The 22,702-nt window shown below is 43.7% G+C and overlaps 1 protein-coding gene across 1 annotated transcript in view; it reads right to left on the bottom strand.

Moving 5' to 3' along the window:
* RAB9A (RAB9A, member RAS oncogene family) overlaps positions 1–22,702 on the bottom strand; it is a 223,434-nt gene that overhangs the window by 34,003 nt on the left and 166,729 nt on the right. Inside the window, exon 2 of the mRNA XM_086934566.1 lies at positions 7,949–7,981. The gene's annotated coding sequence lies outside the window, so the exon portion shown is untranslated. The remainder of the gene's footprint in view (positions 1–7,948; positions 7,982–22,702) is intronic.

Here is a 22,702-nt window from a genome sequence, read left to right on the forward strand (position 1 = left end):
AGGCCATGAATAGGAGGGGTTATCGTTTAGTCGCCCATGCCGGTTTTACCTCTGGATCTAGAGGGGTGGGCATTCTAATGAAGAGTTCCCTCCCGTTTGAAATCGACGCAACTGTTCTGGACGATAGAGGGCGCTATGTTGCCATCACTGGTAGGTGGGAGGGTCGCACCCACTCCTTGGTTTCTGTCTATATTCCCCCGGGCCTGCAATCGACCACCTTTGCTGATCTTGGGCGAGTCATCCTTTCACTCCCGGAGGGGACTTTGGTATTGGGTGGTGACTTTATTGCAGTGGTGTCCGGTAGAGAGGATCGACATCCGCCTAGGGACCTCACGAGTGCTCAAACTTGGCTCCGCGGCTTTATAGACACACTAGGCTTGGTAGATTGCTGGCGGCTATTACATCCCTCCCAGCGCCAATACACCTTTCATTCAGGAGCACATGGTAGACTTTCCAGGATCGATTATGTATTGATGCCCGCGGCTCAGGCCCTCGCGGTTACCGAGGTTATACATCTGGCGCGGGGTATATCCGACCACTCCCCAGTGTGGATCCAGATGGAGTTACTTGCGGGTGCTGAGGGTAGGGTGGCCCGATCAACTCCTGGTATTTTCATGATCCTACGACTCGTGCTGCCCTTGTAAAGTCTCTTGACCAGTATTTCATGGAAAACGAGGGGTCTGTGTCTTCTGCTGTGTCCCTTTGGGAGGCTTTCAAAACAGTCATTAGAGGCCAGGCCTTGTCTTTAATCGCGGGTGTGAAGAAACGAAGAAATGAGGAAGTCGTAAAGATTGAGTCTGAGATTGTGGATCTGGAGAGTGATCTCGAGCAGGGGATTACCCGTGAGAAGTTGCATGTCTTGCATCTTAAGCAATTGGAATACAAGGCGTTGGTCACGGATGCGGCAAAAATCATGAACAGGGAGCAGCAGGGTCGTTTGTATGATGTTGGTGACAAGGCGGGTAAACTAATAGCGTGGCTGGATAAGAGAGATAGGGCGAGTCGTGTTGTTCCAGAGATTGAGAGAATGAGTGGTGAGCGGATGACCGACCCTGGTGAGATCGCCCAGTGTTTCGCGGAGCACTTCCAAGCAGTCTATTCCCCTGTGTCAGAGCGGCCGGAAGATGATTCGCATTTGTTATTACGCGATATCGCGTTGCCGTGCCTGTCTGATGCAGATAAGGAACAAATGGAATCGGAGATAACAATAGGTGAAGTGGCTCTCGCCATTCGCTCCTTGCGATCGGCGAAGGCTATGGGTCCCAACGGTCTCCCCATTGAACTTTATAAATTGCGTCCCGACAAGGTGGCTCCCTATATACGGGATATGTTTGTGGAATCGCGTGAGAGAGGCTCCCTTCCCGGTGATCAGCGTCTGGCTACCATTGTGGTGATCCACAAGGAAGGGAAACCGAGGGATAAGTGTGTTTCCTATAGGCCGATATCTCTTTTAAATGCGGAACCTAAGATTCTCGCGAAAGTATTGGCCAATTGATTAATAACTGTGATTAGCGATCTGATCCATCCAGATCAATCGGGTTTCATTCCGCACAGAAACACAGCCCTGAATCTCAGGCGGTTGCATGGTGTTCTCGCGAGGGCGGCGACGTTACGTGAGCCAGCCATCTTGGCCTCTCTAGATGCCACGATGGCGTTCGATACCGTGGAATGGCCGTATCTGTGGGCTGCCCTTGCTAAGTTCGGATTTGGTCCGGGCTTTATTGGCTGGGTGCAACTCCTCTATGAGGGACCCCTGGCTCAGAACGTTGTTAACGGACGGGTTTCTAAGCCGTTCTGTCTGGGGAGGGGTACGAGGCAGGGTTGTCCCTTGTCACCGCTACTGTTCGCCCTGGCCCTCGAGCCCCTTGCTGCATGGATACGGTGGGAGCCCTCTATGAAGCGTATTCGGTGGTCCCCTGATATCAAGGATCGTATCTCGCTCTACGCGGATGATATCCTGCTTTATTTAACATCTCCCCGGAAATCGCTGATAGTTCTATTTGACGTCCTGACCTCCTTTGGTAAGAATTCTGGTCTGGTTATAAATTGGACCAAGTCTTGTCTTTATGTACTGTGGGGTGACGTCCCTCCTCTCCCATGTGACTGTCCCTTCCAGGTGACGTCTTCGGGGTTCAGGTATCTCGGAACTTATATTTCATTAGACCCGGTGGCTCGTTATGAGCAGAATTTGATCCCCCCGTTGAATAGGTTGAAATTGGACGTGGCGGGCTGGCGTAAGCTCCCGCTTTCGCCGCTCGGCCGGGCTGCGCTCTTTAAAATGAGGTCTCTGCCACGGTTCCTCTATGCACTCCAAAATACCCTTGACATAGTTCTGGCTAGTTATTTCCGTGCAGTGGAGGGCCTCCAGAGGAAGTTGATTTGGGATGGTAGACCCCGTATTGCATTCGCGAAGCTAACACTCCCTTGGTATGATGGGGTATTGCTCTCCTTGACATTAAGCGGTATTATTGGGCGTCTCAACTGAGTGTTATTAATCATGCCATGTATGGTCCGTCCAACCCCGCGTTCACTATGGATAGGTGGTTGTTGCCTGGGGGTGATTATTATAGAGCACTGTACTCCAGGTCAGCTGGTAGGGATCTGTCGGGCCCTACGAGGACCGCTGTGCGTCTGTGGTATGATGCAAATAATGCGATGGGATGGAAAGACCGCATGACTTTGGCTACCCCGCTTTTCGCTTCTGAAAGACTAGGCAACCTGTGGAAGACCAAGGGGTTTGAGAAGTGGGACCTGATAGGTATCAGTAAGGTGGGCGACCTCTGGGAAAAGGACCGTATCAAATCATTTGAGGCACTGAAGACAGAGTTCCAATTAAATGATTGGGAATACTTTCGATATCTTCAGATCCGCCATGCCTTGAAGTCTGGTTTTTCAGAGGGTGAGAAGATCCCGGAGTCGTCCCCGCTCGAGGATAGAGTGCTGGACGGCCACGTGCCGGACAGTACTATCTCCTTGATCTACAAAAAACTAATAAACAATAGGGCTGACCTACTGGTTCAGCTCCTGGACTCATGGACCTGGGATGGCTTAGAATTGGACGATGAGGACTGGCAGTCGGCGATCTCCTCTCCTAAGGAGGTTGCGATTCCGGCCCGTCTCAGGTTAGTGCAGCTCAAGATACTCCACAGGACCTACGTTACAGGCCCCCGTCTGGTTAGAATGGGATTTTCTGAAGATGATTTGTGTAAGCGGGGATGCGGGCTGGTTGGGACATTTCTCCACATTCTCTGGGAGTGCCATGATTTAACTGTCTTCTGAAATGAAGTGCATAAAATGATGGAGGAGGCTACGGGTATTGCTCTTCTGCCCGAAGCCAGGCGCTGTTTGTTGGATGTGTGGGAGCCAACAGATCACAATGCTGCACAGACCCAGTAGGTGACCCTTGGAAATATGATCGCTAAAAGAGACAGAGCAGTTATGGGGGTCCCAGAGGCCACCTACCGTTGAAGTATGGAGGGAGAATATGGATTGGGCGATGTTTAGGGAGAAAACTGTTTACGTGGCCCGGGGGCGACCCCGGAAGTGGAACAAGATATGGGGTCCCTGGAACAGTTAACGTGGGGGCATCTGCACTCCCCCCGTGACAACTAACACTGATGCTTCACTCTCCCCTTTACCCCACGTTCCTACCGAAGTATCATCTTAATGACGCACTGACTTGTTTCTCCCCTTCTTCCCCCCCATCCCATTGCCGATTGCATATGATTCTGTATTGCCTTGTTCCTAGCTCGTTTGAACTGGTATTCTGTAAAATGTTCTTTATTGCCTTGTTTGTTTATAATTTTCAATAAAAAGAAACAAAACAAAAAAACTACTTTGATTTGGGCTACGCTAAAGCCACTAAAATCAAGTTCTTGCAGCACAGACTTGGTCTGCTACATTGTATACAGCATCTTCCACACTGCCTAAAGGAAAAAGATTACTTTACCTGCCGCTTATGCGGTTCAGCGCCGGAAGATCTGCTACCTTTATTATCTACCTGTAAAGAACTTTCAGTGGAACGAAAACAACTGTTAAAATTCCATTTTAATCCGTGAGGGGTACGTATCAGGAGACAAGCAGTGTTCGCATGTTTTGCACCTAACGACCCACAACTGAACTGCTATCTAGTGAAATGCTTGTGTTTAGTTGAAAAGAAAATGCAAACACAACAGTTATAACCCATTTTAGTCACCAGGAACAAGTGCAATGTTAGTACGGAGATCGGATGAGAAGCTCCCATTTTACTACATCAGTTGTGGCACTAACGCACTTTACCAAACTCTAATGCACTTTCTCTTTGCACTTTTTTCTGAAGCCTGGTATAAGGAGTGAAGGGAAGCAATGGACTGGAACTAAGTACCATCGACCCTCAACAACCAGGAACAAGTGCAATGTCAGTACGAAGGTTTGATGGAAAGCTTCACCACACCAGTTATGGCACTAATGCACTTTGCCAATGTCTGAAGCACTTTTCACAGTTTTTAATAGTGGATTTGCTTAAATTAACATGCAAATAAAATAAACTTTAACTCTTTTTGTCTGAGGGTTCAACCAGCTGTCTAAATCTTTAGGTGAAACTAAAGATATCTGCGCTCTTTCTGCAGATCTCATAACTATGAAATGGCCAGTAATTGTTCTCACTGGCTCGAATTAAAATAAAAGAAACCAGGGAGTGAGACCACAGCAAAGAGAATTTTCGATATTTTATTGAGCATACGGATCCAACAATAAAACAATTAAACTGTAAAATACTGAAATTACATGTTTTGTTTGTCATACAAAAGGGATCAAAATAGTTTGAGAAAGCGGGGTTTCTCTTAACTGGTTTGTCAAAGCATTAAAATGTGTCTTTTTAAAGAATTTTAATCAATTGTTCTGAGATTTTTTGATGTGAATAGCACCAGTAGAAGAGTGACATATTTAAAAGCTGCGTTGCATCTGCTAACATTGCCACTGGGGGAGACACGCAAACAAAACAATCTCATGTGCATATCACGAACTTTGGAAAATGAATTTCGAGGCTAGCTACACAATTCTTAACTGCTTATCAATACCCAGTTACTTGGCAAAAAGAAGTAGGAAAATAGAGAGTACCTACAAATCTGAAAAATATTAAAATGTACACTACACAATTCATAGAGTGTTCACTCGCAATTTCTGCATAAACGTTCATAATTCACAGTCAGATTAAAATCAAACATATCCTAAAAACAGTGTAACATTTAACACAACAAATGCTGTCACATCAAATTAGTACTTCATTAAATACTTGTTTGCTATGCGGCTGCAAGGAAACCTTTTTTTAATATAGTGTTACTATACAACCCCATTTTGCTAAGCCACACATTTTCCAGTCCTGAGCTTTCATTTCAAAACCAACTGTTTTCAGTTGCAATAGTACAGGTTGTTCAATTGACACAAATACAGACTACTTTGCCATATTGTACTGCTTTGGTAAATGAACGCTTAGGACTGGCACCGTTATTTTGCCACACATTGTGCAGTCTGACAACCCTAAGTTGACTAAAATCATCAAGCATTAACCTGAAGTGTAATTTCTAACAAAAAAACATACACTTAATTGTTAATGGTGTTGACAAATTTAACATGTTTACTTTTCTGTTGGTATTTTGCAACAGTTTGAAGTGACCATCTTACAATATGAACTCTTCATTTGCTTGCTTTATTTTTTATCACCCTCAGATAGCAAGGGTTTATTCAAGGGGAAAAATACAATTTTAAACTATTTTTTTCTGGTAGCCAAGTATACATATTTGATTTTTCTGTATTTCATTCAAGAGAGGTGAAATTTCAAATGAGCTCCAGATAACAAAATCCATAACTTCATACTACGGCAAGTAATCTAATTATCACACTTAGAACTATCAGCAGGAATTTTAACATGTACTTATTTAGACGTATGCTGTACAATGCGGGAAGGGCAGAAGATAACACCGATTTCTTTTGAAGAAAAATGTCAATAAAAGGAGCATACCTCTGAGACTACGAGCTCTGTGTAATATTTGCCATTTCTAGCTCCTCCAGCAAAGATTCAGTGTGTCTAATACTCAAAGGGCGCACATATGTACAACTCGGCCTTCCAATACTTTCATTTAAGTGAGACTTCAAACATGGCACCCCCAAATGCTGGAGAAAAAAAAAGTTTTGGCACGCTCCATCTCCGCGGTGCTGGGTTTTTCATGCAAATTGGGGGTGAAGCCCATAGAGGCAGTTTTAAAAGTGTATGCTGCTAAATGTATTGCCATCGCTATGTATGGTGCAGACCTGTGGGGCTTTAGGCCTATCAAATCTCTTCAAGTCATAGAAGATAACTTTTTAAAATCAATTCTTTCCCTGCCAAGATCCACGGCCAGCTTCATAGTCCATCAGGAATGCGGCAAGGATTATTTGGAGGCTCGAATTGCTATGGCCCCCCTTTTAAAATGGATATCTGTATGGCTCAATCCAGAGCTTGAAGTCAACCATGAAATCCTAAAGGACTGCCTAAAGTTAGATCACCGGAACACGATTCCCTGGCTGAAATATGTTGAACAAATGTGTGTAAAGTTGGGACGACCCGAACTGTTTCACAAACCATCCGCCCTGGTGAAAGCCGATCTGAAGTGGACAAAGAACACTTTTTTGCTGTACAGTGGTATGGACAGAGAAGGCAGGGAGCTGTTAAAGCCCTCTGTTAGGACTCATCAATTGATTGCTTCTCCTGACCATGATTTGGAACTTTACCTGAAGGCCGTTAACAACACAAACCACAGGTATCTTCTAACCAAGTTCCGACTGAACAAAGTCCACCTATTAATCTCAGGCCGCCCCAGCTGGACCAGGGACTTGAATTCGAATCTATGTAATTGTGACGGTTATTCAATCATGGATACTGCCCACTTCTTGTTTTTTTGTGATCATTTTAAAGACATCAGGAAAAGAATTATTATACCCCTGTTAAAGGGGAAAGGGTTCAGGCAGGTCAAACCAGCTTTACTGTATCTCCAATTGTTAGCAGAAATCTGGGAAATTTATAATGTGGCTAAGTTCTTAACCATTGCGGTGAGATTGGGCAAAAAGATCAATTGGTCGTAGAACATCTAATTTAATTTCTAATTTAAAATATTTCTAAAGCGCAGCATACACCATGCGGTTTCTTGGCGCTAGTCATCCACCATAAACATTGCCCACTGTAACTTGAATCAAGTTTTTTATCTTGTAATTTTTTATTGATGTTCCTTTTTAATTATAGAATGCTGCTTTTTCTTATTATCATGTTGCTCGGTGATTTGTGGACCACTTTTATGTGTCTTGTACTTTTATGGTTTTTGTAAATTGAACCGAATAAAGTATTTTTTGACTTGACTTCAAAGCAAAGTATTACTATAAAGGGTTTTTAAGCAGGTGGATGTCTTAACATTTTCCATGCTACCCTATACTCAACAACGACTGAGGTTTGCCTAATCTAAGTGAGTTCAAGTGTGCTACGGATGTCTACTTATCTTGATTAATCTCTCCAAACAGCTGTAGTCCATGCTACCATATAAAACTGGCAAAATACTGGGCCCTTAAAAAATGTTTGAGGTTAGTGCTTTTTTTTTAAATTTAAGAAGTATTACAACAGTATGCCTGTTTCTCCTTTAGGTGTTTAAGTGAGTAATATTTGATGGAAAGTTGCTGCTGCTGCAAAACAGGAGTAAAATCCTACTAAACATAAATGTCAGCTACAGGGTACAGTAAAAGATGTATATGGTCATCAAACTAGGGAAATCCCCAGTCAGGTGGAATAGCCCCACTGCTAAATTCTGTTTCTGATGTTAAAGGACCACACTAGAATTAGGCAACAATTTTCATTGTTGAATTCTGGAATAAAAGCAGCTTGGATTGCACTGACAACTGCATGCAACGATTGTCTAATTCACAAATGAAAAATTGATAATTTTACCTTGGCAGTTTAATTCAAAGCATTCTTCAGCATCTGTAAAAAGATAAACAAAATGTTTAAGCTAGGTTGTTTAGGACAAACACCAAGTTTAGAGTACAATAAATATCTTCTCTTATTGTGCACCAAACGGTGTAAGTTGCTCTAAACTAAATAATTTTCAAACAAGACTACACAGTTGCCTTTAATAAGAAGTGGTAAAGCAAACGGAAGTGAAAAAGCAAATGGATGTGCTTTTTTAGTGAATGTGTTCCTTAATGTACATATCTGGGTAAACAAGTGATATGAGGAGTTTTCGGACTGTCCCCATTTGTATTGGTTTTGCATGCATGAATTTATATAGGGTTGTTGAAAGGGTGGAAGTATGTATGGTAGCAAATATGTATCCTCTTAAGTAATAGGTACTCTGGGCCCGATTCACCAACTGCACTTTTTTAGTAACTTAAACGTGTAGCTTACACTATAGTAGTACCCTATATTTTTGTACTAAGTGCAGCGCTACATATGGCAAACCACTGGTAATGCAAAACTCTCCCATAGAAAATAATGTTAAATTAAGTTAGGTTATTTAAAATAGTTAAATGTTTAAATAAATATAATTTGTTTAAAATATATAAAAATGGTACATATTTATTACATAATTATAAAATATTTTGTAACCTATGTTAATACTATGTAACATTATTTCTAAAAATTAATATAACTAATTTTAATTAATTCTATGCATCACTTTTAATTCTTTTTTTTTTTTTTTGGAAAACCTTTATTGATACTTCAACCAGTTACAAGTATGGGCCTACAACCACCAGGGCTGGCCGCTAATCAATATCATTTCAATCAAGCAATTAGAACAAGACTCGGCCTTCTGGGAGGCGAATACAGCACGACTTCAATTAAAACTGGCAGTATAGCATACTATATGAATAGCAGGATAATAAAGGTTCCATTTTATAATATAAAGATAGAAGGATCAGGTGCCATACAATATCACAAAAGTGCATAAAGGGCGGGCAAAACCGGAGGAGGTCAACAGTTAGGTCGATATCGTTCAAAACAGTGGCGCTGAGGCATACGGTTCAGGGTCTCAAGCATACAATTAATTTACGCACCAGTGAAGCGCCCGCCCGATGGTACTGAAGTACCGTGAAAGTAGAGGCACATAGAAAAAGTCAACAATTGACAAAAGAATTGACCCACTACGCTGACCCGAAAAAGAAGAAACAAAAGAAAAGACGAAGAAAGATAAGAAGAAAAAAGGCCATAGAAACAAACAATAAAAACAAAATTCCCACCCTCCAACCCCCCACCCTGCACCCCTGCAGATGACTACGGCCTAGCCCCCTAGCAGCGTGCCTGTCGCCCCAAATGAACCCGAAATATAGAAGAACAAAGGGGAAAAAAGAAAAAAAAAAAAGGAAGAGGGAAAGAAAGAAGGGACTAAAACCCTGCCCAAAAGGGGAAATGGAGGAGGACAATGTCATACGCTTTCCCGGACTCTCCCCCCCGTCGTAACGAAGAATCCCCCGCAATGTTAACACAATCAAGCAGACCACATTAAACAGTACATCAGAGGAAACCAGAAATCCCGCCCCGGACTCCGTTACCCAAATAAAGCAGTCCCGTTACCGATAAATCAATATTGTGAAACCTCAAACAACAGTCTCAGCCTTGGCCCCGTCGTTCAAATTCGCTGAGCCCCTCCGATAGAGAGCGCCCCACCGCAATATTGGCAAAGGACCAACAGAAGTTGTCGAAACATAGTCCATTAGTCGAAGAAAGGATGGCAAGTCCCAAAGTAGACGCTCGAGTCCAACGATGCCCCTTCCCGACTCTAAGACCAAGCACTATCCCATCCGCCATCTTGATGGACCAGTTGGGAAGGTGGTGCGACACAGTCCCACTCAGATCACAGTTACGAGCAAATGTCCCCAACTCGGGAAAAGCAGGGAAATGTTCCGCCAATTGAGGTTCCAAAGATTCCGACTTTGCAGGCGCATCGCAAATCTCCACATGCTCGAACCGTTCCACTTCTGTAGGGGCATAGAAAGCTCCAAGCACCGGGCATAATGGCATCGTTGGGGTAGCGACAGGAAAAGGAACAGGCCACCGGGTCTCGGGCAGCAAGTCAGAGTCCGGTCCCGATCCTCTAATTCCGTCCGCCGCAAACATCAGATTCCAAGCCTGGGTCTTGATAGTCGCCTGAAGTGACTCAAGGGCCGCCATCACTGACCGCAATGACGGGCCACACTGGACCCGCTCCGCCGGGTTTTCCATAGCGTCAAGCATATCGACCCCACGGAGAGGCGCCTTCCCCGGGGTAAGATTAGGCGGAACAGGAATGTACAGTGAGGGACCGATCGTCAGTAGGCGTTAGTGCGCTCCAAGTCTCCGATCCAACGGCACCGGCGCTACGAACGCCGGGCCCCCGGGTCTCGGACCCCCACACACACCACCTTAGGCATCACTCGTCTCCGCACCTCAGGTACAGTTCCAGGCAGCAGATCGGCAGCAACTCAGTCATAAAGATGTCGGAAGTTCCGTGGACCGGACCCTGCCGCTCTCTCCGGTCCGCTGTTGTTCAACTAGGACCCGGCTAGACCAATACTTGAGACCCCGGCTTCCAGACTGGGCTAGGCCTCAAATTAAACCTCGACATAACTCCACTCCACCATGTCGGAAAATCCTCGGGATTGCACCATCAGTTCGCAGAGTAGTTCATGCACCCGGACATGGGGCGAGAAATCAGGATATACGACAGGATCTTCGAGCGAGAGACGGGGGTCAGCGGAGTCGGGCAGCTATGCGGCCATCTTGCTTGCTGTCGTAGCTCCTCCCTCCTCACTTTTAATTCTTAATGCATATTAAACGTTTTTTTCCTTCAGTTTAGAATTCATTTTTTATTTAAACTTAACAAAAATAATTTTAATCAATATATTTCCATTAAAGTTTTAATTCAAAATTCATTTAATGGTGCTGTACCACTTATTTTATTTTACTCTACATTTAAAGTAAATATATACAATGAATTCACAAGAACATCAAAATATTTTTAATATATATTGTCAAGTAATATATATGGGACGGCCGAAACGCGTCATGACACACTATCTGATGGCTGAATAAAAGAATGCTGAGAAAAAGCTGGTCCTTGCCTCGTGTCTCTGTGAGGAGCGCTGCTGCGAGGTATTTGCAGATATATATATATATATATATATATATATATATATATATATATATATATATATATAAGAACACAGAATTCCCTCACTTCGGATCTGCGAATGCGGTCAAAGCCTCCACGCCAACCACAGGAAGGAAAAAAAAATATATATATATATAATTCCCTATACTTTAGCATACGGAGAGCTCAGTACCGATGGCGGAGTCTCCGTTTGGTAAAATATAGTGGTACAAAAGGGGGTGGTAATGGACGGAGCATCTGAACCAATCAAACACTCACAGCCAGTCAAAAGATCTGGGTTTAATCCATCACCGTTCTTTAGCCCACTCTGCCACCCCATTTCAGACATGGCTATATGCAAATCAGTCTGACCCTGTGCCTCATGGGAACAGTCCAGCCCGAACTGCCAAGCAATGCCTTCCCTGGACTGAAAACAAGCTTCCGAGGACCGGTTTCTGGCATTCCAGTCTAGGAAAGACATGTCTTGGTAGTTCGGGCTGGACTGTTCCCATGAGGTACAGGGTCAAGGCTGATATAGCCATTGTCTAACCTAGGGTGGTGTGGAGTGCATAAAAACGATGGATTTAGGCCCAGATCTTTGTACTGGGGTGAATGTAAGACATTGTTCTGCATTCTGTCCATCAACTGTGTTTTTTTGGTAAAATATAGTGACAAAATAAAAAAGATTTTTCTGATGTTTAAATTGAAATATAAATTTCCACCGGATGAAAGATTTTTTTTTTTTTAATATGTATCATTTTATTACAAGTGATGTATAGAATTAAAATAATGTAATTATTTAAGAAGGATTTATAAATACATAATATGTACTATTTTGTACATATTTTTAAACATTATATTGTATTTTTAACTATTTAAAATAATGTAATTTAACATTATTTCTAAAGGGTGATTACGTCCCTACCTCTATTTTGTATGGGAGGAGGTTGCAGTGGTTGGTCACGTGTAGAGCTGGAATTACTTACAAAAGTATAAGTTACTACAAAAGTGTAAGTTACTACAAAACTGCAGTCATGAGTAGCGAGAAGTAGTAAACTCATTAGAAAATGTACTTGATCTTGATTAATTATGTCCTAAATTATTATTCTAGATATTGAAATGTTTTGCTGATTACTCTTGGCACAAGCAACATGTCAATACAACAGTGATATGGATAGATACACCCAGCACCACCATGTTCCTATTGGAAGAAAGACTACCATCTGTTCAAGAAGACAGCTTTCCCACTGTTTCTAGTCCAAAGCAAGACAGCTCCAATAGGCTCACTTCTAAATTAATCAAGAGGCTTTTGAAAGATTTTGCTTCAGGCTTGATTAGCAGTTAAATGTGTAACCATTGGCTTAAAGTTTATCTTTCTGAATGCCATTTCTTTCTTAAGTGTATGGCATTGTAAGTTTGAGCAAAGGGAGGGTCCAGGAGTGATTTGCCAGCTCCGAACACTTAACACTAACACATACAAATGAGTCTTTTATGTCTTTAACCAATGAGTGACCTTGCAGTGCACAGAGAATCATGCTGGATTTATTCTCATTTGTTAAGAATGAAAGAACAGCATGATCTTTCTACAAATCCTTTCAGTAGCGGGTGTGCTTCCTGGGCTATCCTATAAAATACTTTAGCTATTTCAAATTGGGAGTGGTGCACTGAGGCAAATAGTTTCTTCCATGCCTGGAATATACACACTCCTAAACGCCATTTACCATGTAAGCCCCGTCTCCAATTTAGTATTTTCCTGCAGAACTGCTTTCCACAACAACAACCTTAAATTGATTCACAGTACTCAGGCAGAGATTCTTGAAATTCCTTCTATAAGAATCCCTCCATCATTATCTTTCTAAAATGCAGTTTCCATCCTACTTGCAAAAGTTGGCGGGTCCACCAAAACGTCACCTTGAATCATTATGGTGGAGGATAAGTAAACTGTAGAGGATACTCATTAAAAACTACAGTTGCCTCACACACTTGCTACTATGAATCTGAAAAAATATGAAATGGTTTATGTACAAAACCTCTTGTTTTCACATCAAAGCCACTGTTTTTTGGTCCAGCCCAATGTACATCAGTTAACTCATAAACAGATAGGTTTAAAACGAGGACGCGTGACTAAATACATTAAATGAAGGACAAAAGCACTTGTAAAAACAAGGATACTAATTTCACATTTGGTACATCTCCAGTGCAGGTTTGAACGTCAACCTGTTTTTACTGAATGTTGATCAAGACTTGACAGAACTAGGATACCTACTTACTAGGAGGGCTTCATTATCTACACTGATAACTTTGCCCCTTCACCCCCCAGAGTAGCCAGTACTGGGGAATTGTTAACTCTGGTGGTAGAATTGGGAAACAAATAGTGATCAATTGCTTAGCTGGAGCCCACTGCTACTATGTCTAGATACAAGCTATCACCTTTGCATAAATTCAGAGTTCATGCTACCACTTGGAAGAGCTTTGCACACCCGTGCCAAACAACGCAAAGCAGAGACCAGAAGCAGGAATCTTTGGCTGTCGCACTAGAAGTGGTGTGCATTACATTACAAAGAGGTTTAAATGAGTTTCGGCCTCTACCCCTATTTAGGCCTATAGAGCTTCAACCACTAGGTTGTGCAAATATTTGGGGTAATATGGACTGTACCATTCTGTTTAATAAACTTTTTTACTGCAATATTTTTTAGATCTGGTTACTTTTCTATTGATGTAAAGCCCAGTCTGAAGTAGAAATGTATATGAAATGGTATTCTAGCTTTTCATTTGACTTTTTACCTTTCACTGGTAATTTTTGTAAACGTCACAACATTGTGTCTCAGATTTAAGGAATCAAATGAACTACTTCCCGACTTGTGGAAAGTTTTATATATATTTTTATAAGATGATGCTCAACAACCAATACAGATGACCGTTATTAGCCCCGGCTTCTCCAACAAGTAGCTTGCGAGCTACTGGTAGCTCTCCAGCTACATGGAAGTAGCTCTCCTGTGTGCTTCCTTGTCTACTAGCTTTGTAGTTTTGTAATAGGTTAAATTAGTATATGAACACCAACATTTAAAAAATGTATATTTGCGACAAAAATGCATCTATTTTCAGATCTCAAACTGAATTTTCTAGAAAAATGGTTCAATTTAGAAAATAAATCTGAAGCTAATATTTGAGAGACAAATAAAGGAGCGCTGGGGGGCTTACTACTAATATTATTACATTGGTACCATGAGCTTTGCAGCTATGGCTGATATGTTTTACGAATGTAAAAGCATTTCACATTGACAAAGCCTTTTTAGGGCTCGGGCCTCGCCCACCACGAAGTGGGGGCGGAGCTTGCGAGCTCTTTAGTATTTCGAAAAAAAAAATTCAGAAAGGGCTCCGGCTGGCACATTCCTTAGTTTTTTATGGCATCTGCCTAGTGATTCGTCTTCGCTGTGCTGTGTATTTAGTAGCGTTGACGTGATAGGCTGTATGTAATGTACGTGTGCCTGATTTGGCATATTCTGTGCGCGAACGAGCACGGAGAGTGATTAATCTTAATTAGGAGCTGTCAGAGTGCCCGTGTAATGCAATCCAGATGTTGTGCGCGCGTTCACCATCTAGCAGTGCGTTTGTCGGGCGCGCGTCAAGCAATGCGTGACGTCAGCACATGGTCGTAGGCAGCACGGAGGGCCAGTCCGGCACTTTAGGGACACATGTCCAGCACTTTTGTGCTCTGAGTTCTAAGGGATCCCCCAGTGCTGTAGAGGCAGACGATGTATTCCCTGTTTGCAGCCCCAGGCGCTGCTTCCTGCCCCAGCTGAGTTTGATGAAATCTCTTGGCATTCCAGCAAGTTTAATGGGCTGCTGTCTCCCAGCCTGGGACCCCTGGCAGACCGACGGTATGTCTGTGATCACTATTCCTGGCTGGACAGAGATTTTAGGCAGTATGTGAAAAAAAATGGCAGAAGTGCGTTGTAGGAGATAACATGAGGTCTTTTATTTCAGTATCGCTATGACGCTTGTAGAATCAGCACAGTCCTGTGGCAGGTGAGCTTTGCTAGGCACACACACAACACGAGGCACAGGCGCTACTGTTCTAGCTGCCCTCACGCTCACAGATATCGCATGGTCTGTATGGACAGCGATGGTGACAGCTGTGTTCACGCATAAAGAACTGGTACAACAACGACTATGCAGTGTAGGCTTCTTCCCACGTTCTTCTACATACGGGAAACTGGTACAGTAGGGACACCGTCTGTGCAGGCGCTGTACGGGGCATTTTTTTCCAGGGCGAGGGGTCTTTGTAAAATCGTAGACTGTGTCGAATGGCTGTCCTGTTCCGCTGCCAGTGCATAGCCCAGCTGCAAGAAATACTAACTGCAAAAGGGAAGACACACGTTACAGATGCGTGCCTGCAGTTTCCCTGGCAGTCTGCCCTCCCATTCTTCCTTTAGAAGGAAGCCTGTGAGGCCACGTGCCCCCCCCCCCCCGGCTAAATCTGGAAGATGAGCTCACCCCAGGCAGGCCTTGGATTTGAGTTACAGGCCCGCCGGCTGCGGAGGGCGCCGTCTGGACATTATCCTTGTCAACTGTCTTTCCTCAGCAGCCGCCTGGCCTTAGCGTCCCGATGCTGCGCACGGGATCAAACCCTCTGTTTTGTAGGATTACATTTATTTGGAAGCTTGTGGCCGTATGCTGTGTGTTGTTTGCAGATATTCGCGAGTGCCACAGTGTGTGTGTGGGGTCGAGGGGTCAGGGCACACGATTATAGGATATGCATTTCTAAGTGACTTTTTGGATGGAGGATGTGGCGCAGCGCCCACAGCTGCCGATTTTGGAGATTGGGAACCTGGCTTGAATCTCGGCGTCGACTCAACATCCTGTAATCTTGGGCAAATCACTTAATCTCCCTGTGCCTACCAAAAATGAATGTGTCCTTGTGTAATGTATATGCTCATGTAAAGCACTCCAATACCTTAGGGTTGATTTTGCACTGGATAAAACTGGAAACAAAAAGAAAACGGAGCATGTTTGGAGGTGTAAATTTACCAACCATTGGAGGATGGGCTAACACTTCAAACAGTGTGACAGAACGATGCTTAGGGCCACCAGAAAAATCCAAAGTGATTGGTGAAACTTGATAACAAATAAAACAAACAAGTTATAATACATTTGACACCATTTTTCGTCTACTGACCAGTTTTCTTAAAGATTTCAGCAACCCCCTTTGACAATTTTTTTCTGTGAAATGACAGTGAATTTATTAAATATTTTAATTCCTTCTTCAAGTGAGTAGAGTAGTGAGTAGAGTAGTGAGTAGAGTAGTGAGGTGAGTAGAGTAGTGAGTAATGTAGTGAGTGCAGAGTAGTGAGTAGAAAAGTGAGTAGTGAGTAGAGTAGTGAGTAGTGAGTAGAGTAGTGAGGTGAGTAGAGTAGTGAGTAAAGTAGTGAGTGCAGAGTAGTGAGTAGAGAAGTGAGAAGTGAGTAGTGAGTAGAGTAGTGAGTAGTGAGTAGAGTAGTGAGTAGAAAGTATAGTGAGTAGAGTAGTGAGTGGAGAGTAGTGAGTAGAGTAGTGAGTAGTGAGTAGAGTAGTGAGTAGAGTAGTGAGTAGAAAGTAGAGTAGTGAGTAGAAAGTAGAGTAGAGTAGTGAGTAGAGTAGTGAGTAGAGAGTAGTGAGTAGAGTAGTAAGTGCAGAGTAGTGAGTAGAGTAGTGAGTAGTGAGTAGAGTAGTGAGTAGAGTAGTGAGTAGAGTAGTGAGTAGAGTAGTGAGTAGTGAGTGCAGAGTAGTGAGTAGTGAGTGCAGAGTAGTGAGTAGAGTAGTGAGTAGTGAGTGCAGAGTAGCAGAGTAGTGAGTGCAGAGTAGTGAGTAGAGTAGTGAGTAGAGTAGTGAGTAGAGTAGTGAGGTGAGTAGTGAGGTGAGTAGTGAGGTGAGTAGTGAGGTGAGTAGTGAGGTGAGTAGTGAGGTGAGTAGTGAGGTGAGTAGTGAGGTGAGTAGTGAGTGCAGAGTAGTGAGTAGAGTAGTGAGTGCAGAGTAGCAGAGTAGTGAGTGCAGAGTAGTGAGTAGAGTAGCGAGTAGAGTAGTGAGGTGAGTAGTGAGTGCAGAGTAGTGATTAGAGTAGTGAGTAGAGTAGTGAGTAGTGAGTGCAGAGTAGTGAGTAGAGTAGTGAGTAGAGTAGAGTAGTGAGTAGGACATCACAGGCAGCAGCCTTGCAAGCTTCTTACACTCACAAGGAGACCACAGGCAGCTGAGGTGCAATCTTCTCCCACTCACAAGAACGACATCACAGGCAGCAGCAGTGCAAGCTTCTTACACTCACAAGGAGACCACAGGCAGCTGAGGTGCAATCTTCTCCCACTCACAAGAACGACATCACAGGCAGCAGCAGTGCAAGCTTCTTACGCTCACAAGGAGACCACAGGCAGCAGAGGTGCAAGTTTCTCACACTCACAAGAAGGACATCACAGGCAAGTGTTGCAATATTCTCACACTCACAAGGAGTTCACTGGCAGTACACACCACATGAACACACTCCATAACACATAGCAACAATACATTGGCATTTACAATGCCATTAGCTCAAACTCAAATAAATCCGAGCCCGATTGCATTTCTAATGCTTTTTTACATTACTGCTGGCCAACCTGCCTGATGCACTGAGGTGATCACTGCTAGTAATCTTGCTTAGTATGGCCAATAATGTATTTGCGTCAGATGTGGTTACTGTTACAACACTAAATATATTAGTAGCTCAGGATGATTCTCATTGAGCATAAGTAGCTCTTGTGACACAAAAGGTTGGCGCACCATTAGCCCATATGAAATAGGTGTATTATGTTAAGAGGGTCTTCAGTGAGGTCTGTGAACAAAGGCAAGAAGCTACAGGTTATGGAAATCCAAAGTGACATGCAATGCCCTTATAGTGTACAGTTTGGGCTAATTCGTTTTTTGTAAAATATGGGACCTTGTATCCCTACCAAGCACATTGGCAGAAGAGGCAAGTACTCCTTATTGCAATTGAATGATCTTACAGGCTACACAGAGGCATGTTGCAAGAAGCATACCAGTTTCTGGATGTGGTGAGTTATGGAACTCTCCAGTAGGGAGAGAGCGGGTCGGTTCTACCATGAAAAACACCTGTGCCCCTTCCTATGGGCATTCCTTTCTATTTTCTAAATATCTTCTATACCCCTCCTGACTCAAGCTATAACATGTTCCTAATGCTCCGTCCAATAGGCACGTCCATCATACCCCACACAGGCACTCCACTCACTCTGCATCATCAGTCCAACCTCTTGAACTTCTACAGTGAAGAATTTAGGGTCTAATCTTGGCACATTTCCACATATCAAGAATGTACCAAGATGAGAGCTCAGGCCCTCGTCGGGCAAACAGCACTGGAGCTACACTGGATCAGCAGATGGCTGTGGTTTGAGTGCATGCACCGCTAGAGAGGGAGGATTTATCAGGTTCCTACTACCGACAGATTATCCTGGGCCTAGTATACCCAAAGGAGGCTACCTTCATTTTTTAATCATATGGCAGGCCCAAATTCTCCTGGTAAAACACACTCAAGAAAAATGCATTTACTCAACTGACTTACCTATTCATTGTATTTTCTTCTCTTCTCTTATTGCACTTCGTTTTCCCATCCTTACATCTTCTGCTTTTACATTCCTATTCACCCATTCATATTTCATTGGAAAGAGAACCCTTTACAGTCATCTTTGGATTGACAAGTGAGGACGTTATATTGCATGACATGGTAACTTCTCATACCATCCCAGTTAAAAACATCCAAGTGAAATAGGCACCACTCTTTAGATTAATAGCAGAAATGCGTAAAGCATATTGAACCAATCTTTATATGGCTCAGTGGACTCATAATAAATTCCATAATGTTTGGGGTGCATTCGGCCCTGAACTGTCTTTCCTCCCTCATTCTGGTTTTTGTCTGCCCTTTCAATAAGCAGATGATTTGCTGTGTTGTACAGAAGTGATATGTTATCAGGATAACAATAAACCGTTTCAATAAAGAAAAAGAACAAGTTACCGTGGTAATGCCTTATCTGGTAGAGACTCTTATCTAGTCGTAGATTCCTTATTTAGATTTTTTCCCAGGCAGTAGACTGGATCCAGACATTTTTTGTGTGCCTTATACCTATGCACCGGTAGGTGGCGTCGTCTGGCTCCATACGTCATACGTGCCGGAAGTGAGAGGCATGGTGCCGATACATAGGCCACCCCAGCACGCGGACATCAGATTTTTTTTGTGACTTTCAATGCCAGAAGCACGGAACCACAAAGAACACAGACCACTGGTGTGTGAAGCTAGGGCCCTTAAAGGGAAACGACCCTGAATCTAAAATTCGCTCACAGGGAGGATTGGTGAGTCTGTAAGAAATCTGCGGCGAAAGTCTCTATCAGATACAGTATTACTGAAGGCAAGTAACTTGTTCATCTGATAGAGACTTCAAGCCGCTGATTCCTTTCCTTAGAATATATGATCCTGGTAATACCTCACCAGAGGTGGGTCTGCAGAACAGATTCACACAAGAAGTTCTGCCGGATCAAACAGACAAAGTGTCTGTACCGACGGACCCGACTGTTCATGCAGTAGTGTTTGGTAAACGTGTGCAGAAACGCCCATGTGGCAGCCTGGCAGATGTCCAGGACCAGAACTCTGCACACTAACGCAGTGTTCACAGCCTTGGCTTTGGTGGAATGACCATAACAGCCCCCAGGAGGTTGCTTCTTGGCTTATGCGTAGCAGATTTTGATGCAGAGCACAATCCAGCGTGAGATGGTCTGTTTCTGCACTGCCTTCCCTATCTGGGTTCCAAAATACCCCACAAAGATTTGATCATCTACCCGTAACTCTTTTGAGCAGTCAAGGTAGAGCAACGTTCTTTTTGGGTCCTGCCGGTGGATTCGCCCCCCTTCTTTAGAGTGATGAGGCAGAGCTTAAAAGGTAGGCAGGGTAATAGACTGGCCTACATAGAACGGGGTCACCACCTTTGGTAAGAAGGATGTTCGAGTCCGAAGGACGAGCTTGTACGGGTAGAATGTTAAATAAGGAGGGTGCGCCGATAGTGCCTTCAACTCAACTAACCCTCCTGCCAGATGTTATTGCCACAAAAAAGGCTGTCTTGGTGGGAAATAGTCTGACTGAACAATTATGGAGCCGCTCAAAGGGGGCGCACATCAGGAAGGTAAGACCCACGTTGAGGTCCCACTGAGGCATAATGAAGGGGACTGAAGAAACAGATGTTGAAGACCTTTCAGAAAGCTATTTACAATAGGGGACTTGAAAAAAGAACATTGATCTTGCAACCGCAGAAATGCTGATATGGCTGACAAGTAAAACCATCAATGTGCCCAATGCAGAGCCCTGCTGGGCCAGGGTAAGGATAAATAGGAGAACTTGTGAAAAAGAAGCAGATAGAGGGTCAACCTGATTTTCTTCACACCATGCCACAAACTTGCTTCAATGGTAGGCATATAACGTTTTGGCAGATGGACTCCTAGCTGCCAAAATGGCACTACAGGCTTCGGGTGGAAGATTCAAGGTTGTCGACTGCTGTTGCTCAATCTCCATGCATGAAAGCGGAACGTTAACAGATTCAAGTGCAGGGCTCTCCCCTGCTCCAGAGACTGAGTATCCTCCTGAAGAGGCAGCCAGATCGAAGACAGATGGACATGCTCTACAGCCTGTCATACCACTCTCTCCGTGCCCAATCCGAAGTCACAAGAATTTCGGGAGCTTGGTCGTTCCTGATAGTTTTGAAAACTCTGGGCAGGAGTGGTATTGGCAAAAAGGCGTACAGAAGGCCAGAGCTCCATTCGTGATACAAATCGAGAGTTGCCTTGGATACTCCAGGTCAGAGAACTGGTGCCCTTGCGCATTCTCAGAAGTAACGAACAGAGATAACCAAGGCTCTGAAGAGACCTTGCGCCACCTCTGGATGGAGATACCACTCGTGATCCACTAAGCATCGACGGCTAAGGTCTTCCACCCTGGTGTTCAAAGAGCCCGCCAGATTTTGAACCACCAGGGAAATGCCTTGGTGTTCCAAACATGTCTAGAGCTTCAGGGCCTCTTAACAAAGGGTCCACAACCAGGTTGATGTGGAGCAATAATTCCGCCGGAGTGACAATTGGTTAGATCTGGCAGGGGAAAAGAGGGGTCTGCTGCTAACCTGACTGCAGTTAGTCAGCTACCAGTGCAGATCTTTTGCAGTTTCCGCAGAGATCTGGACCATGTCAGAGAGATTTCCCTGTTGCTTTATTCAATAGTAATAAGGCAATGGCTCTGATCTAGTGGATCTGCCCAATTTGGCGCCAGAATAATGAAGCACTGAGCCCTAAGTCAGAGGCAGGCTAAACCAGCCCCCCAAGGTGGTCTACAGACGCAGTTCTTCGCCTGTGGTCTGAGGACTCCCAAGCCTACTGAGGGGTTTCATTACTACTTAGAAAATGAAATAATATTAGCAGATTAATAAAGTGTATATGTAAGAAACTGGGTTATTGGTTGACTGGGGTGTGAGCCCTGGTCAAGCAACAGCCACAATCCCTTGTAGGGTGAACCACAATAAGTCACTGAATTGATCTGTGCTTAACCCTGTGTAGCTTGGCACAAACAGCAGTCAGGCTTAACTTAGAGACAATGTGTAAAACATTTATGCAGCACACAAACAGTAATAAAGTGAAAACACAAGAAAAATCCCAAACCAATTTAGGAAAATAAAGTACATTTGAATAAAGAATTTGATACCAAAATGACAAAAATCCAATCAGTAGAACCGTAGATTTGAATTTTTCAAGTTTTAGCACCTAAAAGTTCGAAGAGCCAAATGTGGACATCTAGTTGTGCAAGACCGGGTCAAAGATGAAGAATATGGCCGACCGCGATGGAACATGGTTTTGGATATATGAAGTGCAGTGGGCTTGGTCAGCGCTTACCTACAGACTTAGAGGAATGTTCTGAGAAAGGTAAAGTTCAGCAGGGTAAGTCTGCGGGGGGGGGGGGCATAGTCTTCGGATGGCCTTGGGTCAAAGCTGCGGTGAATATTTATACATTCAGACTTACTCTCTTTTTTGAAAGCCCAAAATCTCCAGCTGGATTAGGCAGAGGGATGTCAAGTCAAGTCAGAGAATCTTATAAAGCACACATATCACTGGTAGGTCTTGTGGCGCTTGCAGAGATTCCAAAGACTAAAGGTCATATCCAATTGCGTTATTTCTGGTCAAACAGCCACGTTTTCAATTCTTTGCGGAAACACTGGTTGTCAGCAATAGAAAGAAGATGAGAAGGCAGCTCATACCAGAGATGGGGGATGAGAAAGGGAAAGGATCGACCCCCAATACGTAGAGTGCGGACTCGCAGTGGGGTAAGAAGAGATTTTGAACTGGACCTTTAAGTTCTTTCTGGCTGATATCTTTTAAGTTTTTTCACTAAATAACCAGGCCCAGTGCCATAGATACTTTTATGAGTTAGGCATAGGATTTTAAAGTTACCTCTTTTCCTAACCTGAAGCCAGTGGAGGGACCTCAGACTAGGGGCTGAGGGGAATCTTGGGGGTAGATTTAAGATTAGT

This window comes from Lissotriton vulgaris, chromosome 8, assembly GCF_964263255.1.
Source record: "Lissotriton vulgaris chromosome 8, aLisVul1.2, whole genome shotgun sequence".
Taxonomy (NCBI): Eukaryota; Metazoa; Chordata; class Amphibia; order Caudata; family Salamandridae; genus Lissotriton; species Lissotriton vulgaris.